Source organism: Prenolepis imparis, unplaced genomic scaffold (genome assembly GCF_030444845.1).
Source record: "Prenolepis imparis isolate NDT839.2.m4 unplaced genomic scaffold, iyPreImpa1.0 SCAF_8, whole genome shotgun sequence".
Lineage (NCBI taxonomy): Eukaryota > Metazoa > Arthropoda > Insecta > Hymenoptera > Formicidae > Prenolepis > Prenolepis imparis.
This window is the reverse complement of record NW_028141166.1, coordinates 13792178-13809803: the sequence shown is the minus strand read 5'-3', so window position 1 is coordinate 13809803 and position 17626 is coordinate 13792178. Positions and strand designations below refer to the sequence as shown.

Here is a 17626-nt window from a genome sequence, read left to right as displayed (position 1 = left end):
TAAGTGGTTCATTATCATTATAAAAGTTCCAAAAATTTCTATTTAGAGAAAGCTTCAAAAATTTCTATTGTGATCTTCCAACAATTTCAAGACCGTTTTTGTTTTAATTGTAGTTAATTGAGTGTGAATTATACAAATTGAATTGGACCAATATTATTTACATTCATAACAATTGACTAATTAATATCTAGGCTAATAATTATTAAAAGACATAATTAATATTATTTTGCATTTGTCTTTCCGATTTAAACATATTTATTGTCAATAATTGCAATTCAATGTATCACGAACAACCGCTCAATAAGCGTATTTTCACGTATAATTTGCTAATTATTTCTAAGTGAAAACATTTCAGAGCGAATGAGACAGGATATCCGCGTGAAATACATAATCGCGTAGGAGAATGGTATAAAAATACTACTAATTATTCATGCAGCTATGATTTGGGTGCAAGGACAATATTTACAGTTAAACTTACGACATATTATCGCCATAATCCTTCTCATAAAGTGAGTAAGATCTTTCATTTAAAGTTTGGTCAACGTGAAATTTATCATGACATTACGACATCGCGCATTTGATTGCATGATTTGTGTAAGATGTGTATTGTATATCTGCGCATAAGATAAGAATCTGGTGGAGATCCACTAACAATGAGATCCGCTTATTTATTTTGGAGTTAACTAACTGGAGCCATGTGTTAGACAGCTCAGAGAAAATTTGAAAGTATGTAGAGAGCGTTAATATACACTGTTTGACATATGGTAGAGCAAAATCACTGGTGATTCTAAACGGAAAAAGAATAATTTTACGAGTGAGAAAATATTTTATAGAATTAACGCTTTCACTAATTGTATTTAATGTAGAAATTGCATATTAATTGTTTGTATATTACTTTTTTTATATTTTATGTATATACTAATTAATATTTATTAAGCGGTTATTCTAATTTGTACGAAGTGTTTCGCGTTAAAAGATGCAGAAGAATTTGTTAATTTTGCATCTTGTAATGCAGATATTGCATCGGTAGAGAATGAAGATGAGATTTAGCGACGCAGGGAAAGTCTTCTTCAAAGTGAAGATGTCTCGCGACACTTATGCGCGGATTTTTATTCTCGTTCGTCGCGTTGCAAGGACGACGTTTCCGTTGGTTCGTACAAATCGGTACCACTTTCCGCTTCCGTGACGAGGAAACGTCGTGCTTGCGCGTCACTTTTACCTCTCCTCGAGAGAGTATCAGACGCTTCCAGTCTACCGAACAGATGTTCAATCGATTATCAAGCGAACGTCGCCGTTGCAGCTACACCTGCATCGCATTTATCGAGTAACTGTCGCGGCGAATTTCTAAAGACTTGAGATCCGTGTTTCACTCAGCTGGTAATAATATGAAATATTTCATGTCATAAAATACCTTTTGACATTGCCTGATGCCCAATGTCTTTCTGCATCATACGAAAGTACATGTTTTCGGCTCCGCTCCCTCAGCTTATAGTTGAGACTCCTGCATATAGGACGCAAATACTTTGTCGCGCGATAATGCTTGCTTTTACGCTCGAAGCCCATTTTACACGAGACTCACGCTTAGAGTTAATAAATCGCGATAAAAGATACGTTATATGTATTATATTACGTACAATGCATGAGATGTTTCTTTAAATTGTGTTAAATACATTTCTCTCTTGTTCAAACAAAATTGTCAAAATTTTGGAAAACAAGTGAACAATCTAACACTATCTCTCACTGAACGTTCGCAAAATTAAGAAAAAATTAGTTATCGCTTCTAATAATTAAAATTTTTAAAAATAATAGAATATGTAAAATATAGGAAAATTCTAATAATAGAAATGTCCACCATTTCGAAAATAAAAAATATTGAAAAAACACATGACATCACTCACCGGCCGATGTGCAACAGCGGAGTTACGACTACTGCATCGAAGCTACGCGTTGACCTGCAACATATAAATAAAATCTAAATTATATAGCAGCGTTTTAAATAATTAATATTTTCAAAAATTATTATTGTTTCCATTAAATTTTCCATTAATTTTATTTATTATTTTATTCGATGCATATAATCAACAGTAGATGTATAATTGAGTTTACTAACTTTACTTAACTTTATAAAGTAAAGATTTGTAAAGTAAAGATTATATCTTTTATAATATAATATTTTATAAGATTTATATATCAAAAGTATTTCTCTCTAATCCTCTTATGTTTAAATTATTCTATAGAAATAGAAAGTGTAATATATGTATATGTAATTTATAACAAGTATTATATAGGATTACAATATTCACCTCAGAATTGCTCTGTTGACGCCCGATGTCTCCTAGGCCTGCTCATCCTCTCAGGTCGAGTTGGTCAGAATTGTTCATTGTTAAAGTCCACCGAAATTTCCGAAACACGTGTGAAATATTTTGAAAGACACTCCCGCATTAAACGCGCGATACTTTGAACGAAACTCCCGCACTAAACGCACGATACTTTGGACGACACTCCCGCACTAAAACGAGCGATTTTTTATATATTTCTAAAAAGAATTATTATTATAGTATTAAAATTATTATTATTATTATTACATTTGCATTAATTATTATAATATTAATTTTCCTTCTCTAAAAAAGGCATGTTATTGATTCTCGAAAGTCTCGAAGTTCTTTCGAAAATCTTGTGCTAATTAATCATAAAACAAAGATTGTGATTTAGAACTTTTCTCTTCATTAATTTATTTGCAAACGTACAAAAAGAATATTTGAATTCTCATATTTTATATACATATATATATATATATATATATATATATATATATATATATATAATATTTTATATACATTTTTCGAGAATCAATAACATGACTTTTTTATAGAGAGAAACTAGAACAACACAAGTGCGTGCTACACGCACGACATTCTTGAGTTTTACATTAAAAAGAATGATAATAAAAAATTATATAAAGTTTACTTAAACTAGTATTTTTTGACAGAAATCAGCTGATAACTGTCAAAAATATTAATCGAGTTAAAAAGACTATAACATATTATTTAAAACATTACTATTTTAAGTTTTAAAACATATTATTATTGTAAAATTTAATTAGCAAATTAATGTTTTTTCAATCAGCTGATATCTGCCAAAAATGATTAATAAAACGTTAATTTGCTAATTAAATTTTAAAATAATATGTTAAAATATTAAAATGTAATGTTATAAAATAGTAATATGTTCAAATAATTAGAATAATGATGTTGTAAATAATATGTTATATTACTTTAAACTCGAATAATATTTTATGACAGAAATCAGCTGATAACTGTTAAAAATATTAATCGAGTTTAAAATATTATAACATACTATCTAAAATATATTATTTTAAACTCACCGATGCAATGTGGAGTGGTCGAGTTCCATAACCTAATACATATCGTAGTGCATATCGTTAATCTGCAAAATACAAATAATCTTTATTTTAATTTAAAGCAAATACTCAAATTATATTTAATATCTCTAAAGGTAATTATTGGGCGCATTAAAATTTTTCTTTATTTAATCTTTTATATTTCAATTAATGTTTTATTTAATTTTTGATTAATCTTTTATAAATAAATAATAAATTATTAACCTCATTGTTTTCTTCACTTGATGCCGCCCAAGCCTTCCCTCTCGTCTTTTATTGCATCTCGTATCGCTTCTTCGTTGTACTCACTAGTGAACACAATTCATTATATATAAGCGTTTGCTCGCAAGACCAATTAATTATGATAACGCGCGCACTAATTACACCTGAATACAATTAATAATCGCGCGACGCTTTACACTCATTGTCAGGCGACGCGCGCTTTTAATTATGGCGGAAAGAAAACGCGGAAAAAAGCGCGCAAAGATCGATACTCACGCCCTCTTGCAATTGCGACATCTCGAGACATTAACCTTTGTGTCATAGATATGTTACATATAAATAGAGCACAAAGGCACAAAGGCATTCTAGCTATGTGTAATATATCTATGATAGGTTAATGTCTAGAGATGTCGTAAGAGAGCGCGAGTATCGATCTTTACGCGCTTGTTTACTCTCAATTGCTGCCGATCGCACAATCGCAGGCTATCTTCACGTCATAGTCAAGATCACGTTGCCTGGCATGCAAAGTGCTGCGCGATCATTAATTCATCAATTGTATTCAGGTATGGATTAGTGCACGCCTAATCAATATCAATTGTTTTTGCAAATGTACGCTTAATTGTGATAATGAATTCTTTTCATTAGTGAGTGCCACGAATGAGCGAAAATGAATGAAATAAGAGAGGAGAAGAAAGCATAGATAGAATCAGACAATAGAAGAAACTTGAGGTAAATAAATTATTGTCAAATATTAAAAACATATAACAATATTCGAATGTGTACCATATAAATACGATATTTATGTGATCATCTATGGTTTGTTGTAATCTCTGCTGTTCGCGCGCGTATAAGGTTAATAACCTCTGCTCTTCGCGCGCGTATAGGTTAATGTCTAGAGATATCGTAAGAGAGTTGGTTGTCTCGTTGTCAGTATTGAGGTTGGCGCGCTCTTTTCCCGCGTTTTATTTCCGTCATTAAGAGCGCGCGTCGCCTGACGATGAGTGCAAAGTGTCGCGCGATTATTAATTGGATTCAGATATAATTAGTGCGCGCGTTATCATAATTAATTGTTCTTGCGAGCAAACGCTTATATATAATGAATTGTGTTCACTAGTGAGTACAACGAAGAAGCGATACGAGATGCAATAAAAGACGAGAAGGAAAACTTGGGCGGCATCAAGCGAAGGTGAAGAAAACATGAGGTAAATAATTTATTATTTATTTATAAAAGATTAAATAAAAAAAATTTTAATCCACGCAATATTTACTTTTAGAAATATTAAATATAATTTGAATATTTGCTTTAAATTAAAATAAAGATTATTTGTGTATTTTACAGATTAACAATATGCACTACGATATCTATTAGGTTATGGAACTCAACTACTGCACATTGCATCGGTAAGTTTAAAATATTTTCTACTTTAATTAATAGTTAATGGGAAAATAACAAAATATATGTATAAAATAAATCAACTAAATGAATAACATAAGAAACGAACCAAAAAATTACAATTTTTTAAAAATTATTAATATAAATATCTAAATTGAAATTTGCAGAAATAATAAATGCAAAAGTATAATTTTTTAATAATTTGTTTCCATAAATTACTTATTATTAATTTATATTATAATTATACTCAAAATAAATAAAAATTATATTAAAAATAATAAAAGTTTAAATTAGAATAATTAATAATTAATTTCTCTTTATATATATATAGGTATATATATATATTACAGATCAACGTAGCAACTTGAAAAAGTAGGACTCAAAAAATTTGAAAGCAGCAAAAGGAATGGTATCGAATGCCGGAACAGAAATTTCTAGGTATTTATTAACAATTTATTGATTGATTTAGTTACAAAATTATTAATAAAATAAAATATTATATATATATATAATATTTATTATAATAAATATTATATTTAATATTTATTATATTATGTATTTATTATATAATATAACAAATATTACATATAATATTTATTATAATAAATATTATAATAAATATTAATAATATTTACTATAATATTTATTATACTAGAACAACACAAGCACACGCTATTGCGCATTAAAGTAATAATATGGTATAAAAATATTAAAATAATAATGTTTTAAATAATATGTTATAATTCTTTATACCTGATTAATATTTTTGACAGAAATCAGCTGATTAAAGCATTAATGTCATAAAATATTATTCGAGTTTAAAGTAATATAACATATTATTTACAACATTATTATTCTAATTCTCATAACATATTTTTATTTTAAAATTTAATTAGCAAATTGACGCTTTAATCAGCTGATTAATAAAAATAAATAATATGTTATAATACTTTGAACTGTTATAATTCTTTTAACTCGATTAATATTTTTTTGACAGTTATCAGCTGATTTCTGTCATAAAATATTAATCACAGATAAGATATTATAACATATATAATATAATTAACATATTACTATTTTATTTTTTACAACATATTATTTCAAAATTTAATTATTGAATTTGCGCTTTATTAATATTTTTTGACAGAAATCAGCTGATAACTGTCAAAAATATTAATCAAGTTTGAAGTATTATAATATATTATTTAAACATATTACTATTTTAAAACATTACTATTTGAATATTTTAACATATTATTTTAAAATTTAATTAGCAAATTAACGCTTTATTAATAATTTTTGGCAGATATCAACTGGTTAAAAAAGCATTAATTTGCTAATTAAATTTTAAAATAATAATGTTTTAAAAATTAAAATAGTAATGTTTTAAATAATATGTTATAGTCTTTTTAACTCGATTAATATTTTTGACAGTTATCAGCTGATTTCTGTTAAAAAATATTAATCGAGTTTAAGTAAACTTTATATAATTTTTTTTTAAATATCATACTTTTCAATGTAAAACTGAAGAATGTCACACGCGTAGCACGCACTTGTGTTGTTCTAGGTCCTCTCTATAAAAAAGGCATGTTATTGAGATTCTCGAAAAATATATATAAAATATTATATATACATATATATATGTATATAAAATATGAGAATTTTCAAATATTCTTTTTGTACGTTTGCAAGTAAAGTAATGAAGAGAAAAGTTCGAAATCACAATCTTTGTTTTATAATTAATTAGCACAAGATTTTCGAGAGAACTTCGAGACTTTCGAGAATCAATAACATGCCTTTTTTAGAGAGGGAAAATAAATATTATAATAATTAATGCAAATGTAATAATAATAATAATAATAATTTTAATACTATAATAATCATTCTTTTCAGAAATATATAAAAAAATCGCACGTTTCCCTCGTTTTAGCGCGGGAGTGTCGTCCAAAGTATCGCGCGTTTAGTGCGGGAGTGTCATCCAAAGTATCGCGCGTTTAGTACGGGAGTTTCGTTCAAAGTATCGCGCGTTTAATGCGGGAGTGTCTTTCAAAATATTTCACGTGTGTTTCGGAAATTTCGGCGGACTTTAACAATGAACAATTCTGACCAACTCGACCTGAGAGGAGGAGCAGGCCTAGGAGACATCGGGCGTCAACGGAGCAACTCTGAGGTGAGTATTATAATCCGATATAATACTTGTTATAAATTACATATACATATATTACACTTTCTATTTCTATAGAATGATTTAAACATAAGAGAATTAGAGAGAAATATTTTTGATATATAAATCTTATAAAATATTATATTATAAAAGATATAATCTTTACAAAATTTTATAAAGTTAAGTAAAGTTAGTAAACTCAATTATACATCTACTGTTGATTATACGCATTGAATAAAATAATAAATAAAATTAATGGAAAATTTAATGGAAACAATAATAATTTTTGAAAATAATAATTATTTAAAACGCTGCTATAATTTGAATTTTATTTATATGTTACAGGTCCACGCGTAGCTTCGATGCAGTCGTAATTCCGCTGTTTCGCATCGGCCGGTGAGTGATGTCATGTGTTTTTCAATATTTTTTATTTTCGAGACGATGGACATTTCTATTATTAGAATTTTTCTATATTTTACATATTCTATTATTTTTAAAATTTTAATTATGAAAGCGATAACTAATTTTTTTCTTAATTTTGCGAACGTTCAATGGGAGATAGTGTTAGATTGTTCACTTGTTTTGCAAAATTTTGACAATTGTTTTTAACAAGAAAGAAATGTTGTAATTAACACAATTTAAAGAAACATCTCATACAATGTACGTAATATAATATATATTTTCAAATGCATATTTTATTTTGCTAATTATACAAGATATATTAGTTTTATGCGATATCCGCCTGTTTGTCACAGGAGATAATTCCATAATATTTCCCACGCGATTATCTCACGTTTTTATATCGCCGCGAGACGAAAAGTCGATCGAGTATGACGACAAGAATCGCATAGATCCTATCCAAGAACATTTTGCAAGCAAAATGATAAAAAATACGTCAATGTTGAAACTTCACGATATTATCAATCTGCATTAGTTCTGAAAACTTACCAAGACTTTGGACACTGAGTATGCCAATAGTTCTTTCTCTCTCGCGATATTCTTTCAGATGGCTGACTGCCAGGTTTGAAAATACACATTTGTTGAGACTTTCACAAAGAATTATGAGCAAAATAAATATCAAAAGAATAAATAATATCCAAATCTATGATTTAAAAACTATAAAATAATATTTAATGCGTAGAATAATGTCGTATGAATAAACAAATGTCATAAATGTCATAAGAGTTACTGTCACTCGGTTTCTTTGTAGCTTTTCTGATCAATGACATTTTAACTAATTGAAATGTTTACAACAAATAAAGAATATATTTTTAAATTTTCGTATAATATTAATATATACAAATGCGCTGAATCAATGAAATATGTTACTCATGATATAGGCAATAATCAAATCAAATTATATATTTTATAATTATATACTTTTAATAGTGAAAATGTCTGGCACACAGACAACAAGGCATTCAAAACTTGTTCAACATTAAGCTCTTAATATCTTTATTATAATTTATTGCAATTTTTTATAAAAATTAAATTCACACATATATATGCATATACATATAATAATTAAATAAAATATATTAATTGTTCAGTATTTACGTACATTAATTCAGTTAATTTCTATTATTTTAATAATAGTAAATTAATTAAATTTTAAAATTTAAATGTAATGCATTATAGCTTAGATCAGAACCCACGCACCATGAGTGAAAGTGTACTATAGTGCTTACCTTCAAAGCAAGGTATTGATCCATGAGAATATAAGATTTCTACCTGTTTGTCCATAGGTGACACTTGCTGTACGAAATGTTGTAAAGACATAAAATTTTAAATAATTTTAATAATTAAAGAGAAAATATACTAGACATTTTATTTAACTGCTATATAAAAATTAAGATTTATTGGCGTAATAAAAATAATAATTTACAATAAACGTAAATAGTAAATTATATATTTCTATTACACAACTATTTTTATAGATATATATTTATAAAATTTTAATTACAGATTTTTATGAAAGAAACAATTTATATTAGAATTTTATAAATTATATAATACGTATAATAAGCACATACATACTTTGCACACACATTATATACTATATATACATCGAGAAGATTGAAGTTTATTATGTGAGAAGACCACTAGTTGTGAAGACCACACGGTTAGGTCGATGACATGAAATCACGTTAGCAGGTGAAACAACGAAGCCCATCTCGAGTTAGGCAGATAGTTCGAGGGTCGGTGGTCTTAAGTCCTTGACAGGATTACGGTAATTTTAGAAAATTTCCGCGTGGCGGAAGCTTCTAGTGCACTTAGTCACGTCGTCGCTAAACCCTTGTTGTGGCCCATAACTGCATCATTATTGTATTTCAGCCAAGTTCGTGCTAAATTGTTTCTCGTGAACAAAATTTGCTTTAAATTAGAGTAACTAGAAACTGAAGAATAATTACAATGGTTTTTTTCTTGCAATTGCAAACACGTAGAATTTTATAAAAGCTTCAATCTTCGAAAAATCTTATTTCGTTTTATGTCACATCTGTCTAACATAAGTTTGGAAGCGAACGTACGCGATACATCAATATTCAATCAACGATGCGCCGCTTGTTGGTATCGCGATAACGTGTTAGGTAGTTTACTTTATATTTCACGACAGCATTCATCCAGGCACGAATACGGGTATGAGATTCTTATCGTGTCTATTCAAGGCTCATGTACCCTTACCTTCGCGAAGCTGCGAAAATAGAGATTTCTTTTTTCTTTTTTTACCCTTCTCTTGACGCCTCTACCACCGATCTTCTCAGGAGATCAAGTATTTGCGGACCATGGAGGTAGGTGGGATACGCATATATCTATCCTCTTTGGAGGATTTCAAGAGAGACGTTGTTCGACGATATCCATGGATCCGAATTTCGTCTCCCAGATGAAAATTCGCAATTTTTAAAAACATGCTAATAAATATTAGCACTAATATATAACGCTATAATATAATATATTTCCCAAAACATCAAAATTATTATGACTCGTTAAGAAAGTGTGAATAATATTGCAAATAAGCATATCGCATTTTTCATTATAAATTAAACATTATAGTCTGCTAAAGTACGCTGTAAAAAGCAAAAATGATGAATTTATTATACATATTTTAATTAAACTATATATACGAATGTGTTGGAATATTTTATACAAAATATAAAATATGTATATACTGTATGTGTATCGTGTATTATCAAAGCAATGTAATTTTAAAATCATGATTACGCTATTTAAAATATTGTATGCAAAAATAAATAAAATATTAAAGTATATTCAAAAATGTTTTAAAAGTAGCATAAAAGAGGAGGATAATAAATTATAAACATTGCTCTCTCCATATACTTTACATAAATAATTCGCTTATTTATTAAATTTTAATTTCAACATTATTGCAATTCTTGTCTCGTATTATTTCCATCCGGAATATAAAATTAGTTTAAATCCATACTCGTATCAGGAGTGATGCAAATGTTTCGCAGCACTTTACAGATTCGTAATAATGAGATTGTATATAAACAGACGACTTTACACATATTAAAAAGAGGGACACTTGCCGTTGATTCAACTACGTAATGAAATTTTGTATGCAATCTAGCTTAATTGAATATTCAGAAAGTCAACTCGTTTGAAGAAGCACGAAGATGTAAACGAGTTTTTTCGCTATTATGTAAAAATCCTTTTAAAAATGAAAAAAATATACCAGTTCTATACAAGACTCATCTTTTGTTGATAGTATATTAAAAATATAAAAAAAGATTTTCTTTGGATATTAAAAAATATAATGGCACGCAATAATCAGAAAAAATGTTTTCTTATTTATAAGATTATTCTGAATTGACAATTATTAATCCAAACATGTAATTGAAATATGCTCTATTTTTTACTTTTTAAATTACTTCGTATTAATTAATTGTAAAAGTTTTTATAATTAATTAATAATTAATTAATTTATAAAATTCTAATATAAATTGTTTCTTTCACAAATATTTGTAATTAAAATTTTATAAATATCTATAAAAATAGTTGTGTAATAAAAATATATAATTTACACTATTTACGTTTATTGTAAATTATTATTTTTATTACGCCAATAAATCTTAATTTTTATATAGCAGTTAAATAAAATGTCTAGTATATTTTCTCTTTAATTATTAAAATTATTTAAAATTTTACGTCTTTACAACATTTTGTACAGCAAGTATTACCTATAATAATCGTGAAGAGGAGAAATAAATTTTGATTCTGAAGAATAACGAACAGGAAAATAATCGATTTTTATTCTCGATAATGTAATTTTCATTAAAATTATTTTCTGTCAATATCAGGCATTTTGTAAAACGAAACATGGCATTTCCTAGTTAGAAGTTCCGCGTAAAGAGATCTTTTCGAGTATAAGAGGGTTCGCGAATCCCGAGCGGTGTAATAAACTTTTATTCGTGATCTCACCCGACGAAGCACTCGTAAAATAGTAATTTCTGTACAGCGTCTTAACGCAGAGTCCATTTTTTTCGCGAAACTATAAGGGTATTTGTATTTAACATTGTTGCACGCATTTCGTACGTTGTACGTAATAATAAATTTTCTCTTGTTTGCGAACGCTCGTAGAGGGATGTGTTCCTGGGATTCTGGGATGTTTCTGTATTCGGCGATAAATTGCAATTCGCGAACAATTTCATAAATCTATGATTCTCACAGCGCTTGTGCTACGGCATTTGCGACTTGCTTTATGAAAATTTCTTTCCTGCACATGCAATCGATATACGCGAGCAACGAGGAAACACGGTTATTGCAGTACTTTCTTTTTCATCCTGTATTTTATACATATATTTATAAAGTAAATGGAGAAATATTTGAATATAAATGTCAAAAAAATAAAGCTCTTAAACTGCTTAAATGCAATATTCCGACACAAAGATAATATATAGTATTTAACGATTTTCGGTTAATATAATTTTACAAAAATTATCATTTCGCGGATATATCACTTAATTAAGAAATATACGATCTCCTCCTTTTACAAAATCGTTGTTTCCGCTGCTGCCGAATTACTGTCGCAGAAAAGAAAATCTGCCATATACCGCGACGATATATATCAAGTCCGCTAATTTACGGTTGGCGCGAGCATTCACGTCACACCGATGTTACATCGATCGAGGGAAAAAATTTACGATGGCAATTAGCGCGGCAATGTCTTGCAAGCAGTTAGCTGATTTTTATTAGCCATTATCGTAGCTCCCTGCAATGTAACCCCCCCGTGTTACTCCCCTACGCCGCCGACGAATTTTTACTGCCAAGTGTGTCCACGTATTACGTCCTTCCTGCGTTTTTACGACGGCACGTGCGGCGGCAAGACACCGACTGCGGTTCCACGCGAAAAAAAGGATGGTACCTACGCGCGGGGCGAAACAATTAGTCGTAAATGTTCTCGGAACATCGTATTACGAGGAGATATGGTGCGGCGGCTTTTATCGCTGATGCATCGTTTCGTTTTGATGGGACGCGCGCAGGCAGTCTCGTTTCACGCAAGAAAGAAAACGGATGTGCCGAAATGACACACGTGAACAGTACCCGTATGTGTAGTATCGGTTCACTCAAAGCATCGTCCAACGACGGAAGCACATTGTAGTCCGATAAACGTCCGCGTAATTTGCTTCCCGAGATCTTATAAAGGGTAACTTTCTGCAAATATTGATATATATAAATATAAAAAATCCTCGTCTAATCAAATATTTATTAGATATACATATCTTACGGCGCGCACAAGCTGAAAATTTTGACATTTGAAAAATTATTTCGTAAGACCAAATGTAAAATTGTTTATATATTATTTTAAACTTATTTGAATTGACATTTTCCACCCATAGATACATATAATAAATGTAATAATAATAATAATCTTTGCATCGTTATAAATATATATTTCAAAAAGAAGTTAGCTTCGTTATTGCAGGATATTTTCCTTATTTCATCGTAAATTTAGCTTGTCATTCAAGTGATGGGAAGGCCATAGTTGGACGAAAGGGGGGCTGCGAAATGCGAAAATAATTCCTCTCCAGACGATCGTTACGCTGTCGTTAACCCATTAATGCATCGATCAAAGTCGAACAAAGAACGACGAACACGTTGTGTCGACCGCGATGCTGCATCGCGCGACACGGAACGACCAATTTGTATTTGCATTTTGCATTTTTTTTATTATTCGATTTAGAGAGAAAGAGAACGGAAACAAAGAACTATCGTAAAACATCCATAAAGGTCTAAAGGTACTACGGTTGCTGTATTTGCAGCTTATGTATGTATGTACATACGTAGTACCGTGAGGGAGAAATAAAAAAGAACTTTGTAGCTCGTTAGGATGCATGTAATGATATATTTAAGAACAAGAAGATGCTCTTGCTACAAATTTTTTCATCCATATAATTTCTAGTGATATACGTCACTAAAAAAGAAAATTACTTATTTTTTTTGCTATAATAGAATTCTTTACAACAAATTTCTTCGCTTTATAAAATAATTTTTCATATTTTATAAAGTGAAATAAATGTGAAATAAAGTCTCACAGGTAGATGAATCTCATTTAATATGTACAACGTATCAAAATATACATGTACACGTAAATTGTATCGTGTATGTACACATCCTGTTTGGAAGTTCGCGATCGCTCGTTGCCGAAGATATTAATAAATTGTTCCCCCTAGGGACGTATTTTCTTTCGTTTTCCGGCCTCCTCCGGCGAAGAAATGTTATTATTGTTTATCTACACGGGGGGAGAGTCCCGATACTACGGCGAGCGCAGAAAGAGGGTAGCATTTCCCTAGGAATCGCGAGAGCAATTACTCTCAAAGTTTTCCTGACCGTGGCACAGGGCGGTGACGCGATTTACGGTTTCGTAAGGCAATGTAATAACCTATCTAAGCCTTCTCCCGGACGTTTTAATCCCGAGTTACGAGGACCCGGGCACGATTTAGTCAATCGTACTGCCATAATGATATCGTATAATATCAGCGTTTCGCCAGGACGAGGAGCGTCGCGAAGATACGGCGTTTAAGCTAATAATAAATGAGTTCGAAACACTCGCGTAATCGTTTTTGTCCATTTATACCGGTGTAACGATGAGTTAAGGGCTGCTTCTGCTTTGGAACGAAGGAAACGCAAATGTATTTGTATACCTGTAGAGATGAGACTCTACCTGTTTAAATTGCGGCATTAAATGCGTACCTCAATCCTATGAAATTACTACGCTTTAATCTTTGTTAAGTAGAATAATTTGATGAGATTTAAGCTTAAATATGTTTCTAATTATTTTATATATATACTGTGTTCTTAATAAAACAAAATATTAATGTAGATATTTTTAATTATCAATGGAAGAAGTTATATAGCAGTCAGAGTGATTAAAAAGACGAAAGTAAGAAGATGAAATTAAATTAGTCTTATACAAAATAATTTAATATAGAATATATGTAGAATAATATGCAGTTGCAAAATATATACTCAACATCCATTAATGCTCAATTTATTGAAAATATCATAAACAGGTGCGTATGAATATCGCAGAATAAAATTGCGGTGTCTCTCATTATCATTAACTTGGAAAATCAGAGATCGTAAACGAGATCTTCATATTTCCCGTTATAAACCTTATAAGACAAGCCGTAAAAATAATTATTGCTTGTCGCGCGACACGGTAAGGAGCTCTCTCGCCCGTCGTTAACGTCAACCCCCGGTGTGGGTGCTTAGGGGCGCGCGAGTTCCCGTAAAAACGGTCCGGTAAGGGGGGTCGAGGACGTCGTTCCAACGTTTCATTTCGTTGCGCGGGAGATTAACGATTCGGAAAGATAATTCATTCGTTCGACTGGTTCGACGCAAAAAGCGCTTCGTGCCGCGACCCGTCTGAAACGAGGCGATATCAATTCGCCTGCAACCCCACTTGGTCCATCCTTCTCTCTCTCTCTCTCTCTCTCTCTCTCTCTCTCTCTCTCTCTCTCTCTCTCTCTTCGTTTCTTTTCCGCCATAGAATCGAAAGACCGACAAGAAGAATAAAGAGAGAGAAAGAGAGAGAAACAAGAATAAAACGGAATATTCCCTGTACCGAGCAAACGGTGTCGTTGAATATGGGAAAAAAGGAGAGCAAACTTAATTCGCGAGACAAATGGCAGCATGGATTTATGGCTGAAATTGTCTCGGAATCCCAGGCGAGTCCGGAAATAATCCCCGTGACTGCCGGCGCGCGATCGATGGGTCGATCGTAACGACAGAAAGGCGCGAACGCATCGAGGTGCAACACGAGTCATTTGTATTCGCGGAAGGTCGGCGAATAACGCAGAAGGGTACTAACGACTTTGCGACATGGGTGGTCGATGGGGGTCTCTAATGCGATCTCGCGCAAGAACTCTTTTCTTACGCTCATTTATATACCTGAGCGTTTTCTTCCGAATTGATCGCATTATCGCGATTTGCGCGACATTAGACACGCATTCTTGGCAATTATCCCCTGTCTTCGCCGCTTCCTTAAGTTTCTTTTGCATAGGATAAGTTAATATTACAGTACACTAGCGGATCCTGACGTCGATAATGGGGGGAGGGTTTGCAAAATTATTTTATTTAATATTTTTGGGGTTTCATGATTAGCTTTTATTCCAGGATCAACGACGTCGATAGCTCTTTAATGTTTGTTTTTCTTTATTTATATTTTTTAAACATATTCAGCAAAACTGTTTCTTTTAATTTGCAAGGGGGGGTTTAACCCCCCCCCCCTCCACAGGATCCGCCAGTGTATATATATATATATATATATATTATATATTAGATATAAAGAATTTCGCCTAATTATTTTCGTGCAACGAAATTATCTCATTATTTCGTCCTATGTCTGACTTAATCTCTACTTAACTCCTTGAATGCGTAATAAGTATAATTTCCAGTGTATCTTATACTTATATATATATACATATATATATATAAAAGTATAATATTTTATATATATATATAAAAGTATAAGATACATTGTAAATTATACTCATTACGCATTCAAGGAGTTAAGTGTAGATTAAGTCAGACATAGGACGAAATGATGAGATAATTTCGTTGAATAAAAATAATTAGGCGAAATTCTTTATATCTATATAATATATATATATATATATATATATATATATATAAAAGTATAAGATACACTGGAAATTATACTCATTACGCATTCAAGGAGTTAAGTAGAGATTAAGTCAGACATAGGACGAAATGATGAGATAATTTCGTTGCACGAAAATAATTAGGCGAAATTCTTTGTATCTATATTATAATATAAAATTATATAGATATAATATATATTATATAGATATAATATATATTATATAGATATAATATATATTATATAGATATAAAGAATTTCACCTAATTATTTTCGTGCAATGAAATTATCTCATCATTTCGTCCTATGTCTGACTTAATCTACACTTAACTCCTTGAATGCGTAATGAGTATAATTTACAGTGTATCTTATACTTATATATATACACTAACGGATCCTGACGTTGATAGCTCTTTAATGTTTGTTTTTCTTTATTTATATTTTTTAAACAAATTCAGCAAAACTGTTTCTTTTAATTTGCAAGGGGGGGTTTAAACCCCCCCCCCCTCCCCAGGATCCGCCAGTGTGTATATATATATATATATATATATATTATATATTAGATATAAAGAATTTCGCCTAATTATTTTCGTGCAACGAAATTATCTCATTATTTCGTCCTATGTCTGACTTAATCTCTACTTAACTCCTTGAATGCGTAATAAGTATAATTTCCAGTGTATCTTATACTTATATATATATATACATATATATATATATAAAAGTATAATATTTTATATATATATATAAAAGTATAAGATACACTGGAAATTATACTCATTACGCATTCAAGGAGTTAAGTAGAGATTAAGTCAGACATAGGACGAAATGATGAGATAATTTCGTTGCACGAAAATAATTAGGCGAAATTCTTTGTATCTATATTATAATATAAAATTATATAGATATAATATATATTATATAGATATAATATATATTATATATATATATATTATATAGATATAATATATATTATATATATATATATTATATAGATATAATATATATATATATATATATATATATATATATATTATATAGATATAAAGAATTTCACCTAATTATTTTCGTGCAATGAAATTATCTCATCATTTCGTCCTATGTCTGACTTAATCTACACTTAACTCCTTGAATGCGTAATGAGTATAATTTACAGTGTATCTTATACTTATATATATACACTAGCGGATCCTGACGTCGATAGCTCTTTAATGTTTGTTTTTCTTTATTTATATTTTTTAACAAATTCAGCAAAACTGTTTCTTTTAATTTGCAGGGGGTGGGGGTTTAACCCCCCAGTACTCTGCGTTGATACCACTGCTT

General features: G+C 30.1%; 1 protein-coding gene across 1 annotated transcript in view; it reads left to right on the top strand.

Moving 5' to 3' along the window:
• Positions 1–4075: 4075 nt before the first annotated feature.
• Positions 4076–17626, top strand: part of LOC145939925 (uncharacterized) — a 307103-nt gene continuing 293552 nt past the window's right edge. The window contains exons 1-7 of the mRNA XM_083044568.1: positions 4076–4185; positions 4268–4351; positions 4737–4824; positions 4962–5023; positions 5366–5453; positions 6909–7185; positions 7525–7575. The gene's annotated coding sequence lies outside the window, so the exon portion shown is untranslated. The remainder of the gene's footprint in view (positions 4186–4267; positions 4352–4736; positions 4825–4961; positions 5024–5365; positions 5454–6908; positions 7186–7524; positions 7576–17626) is intronic.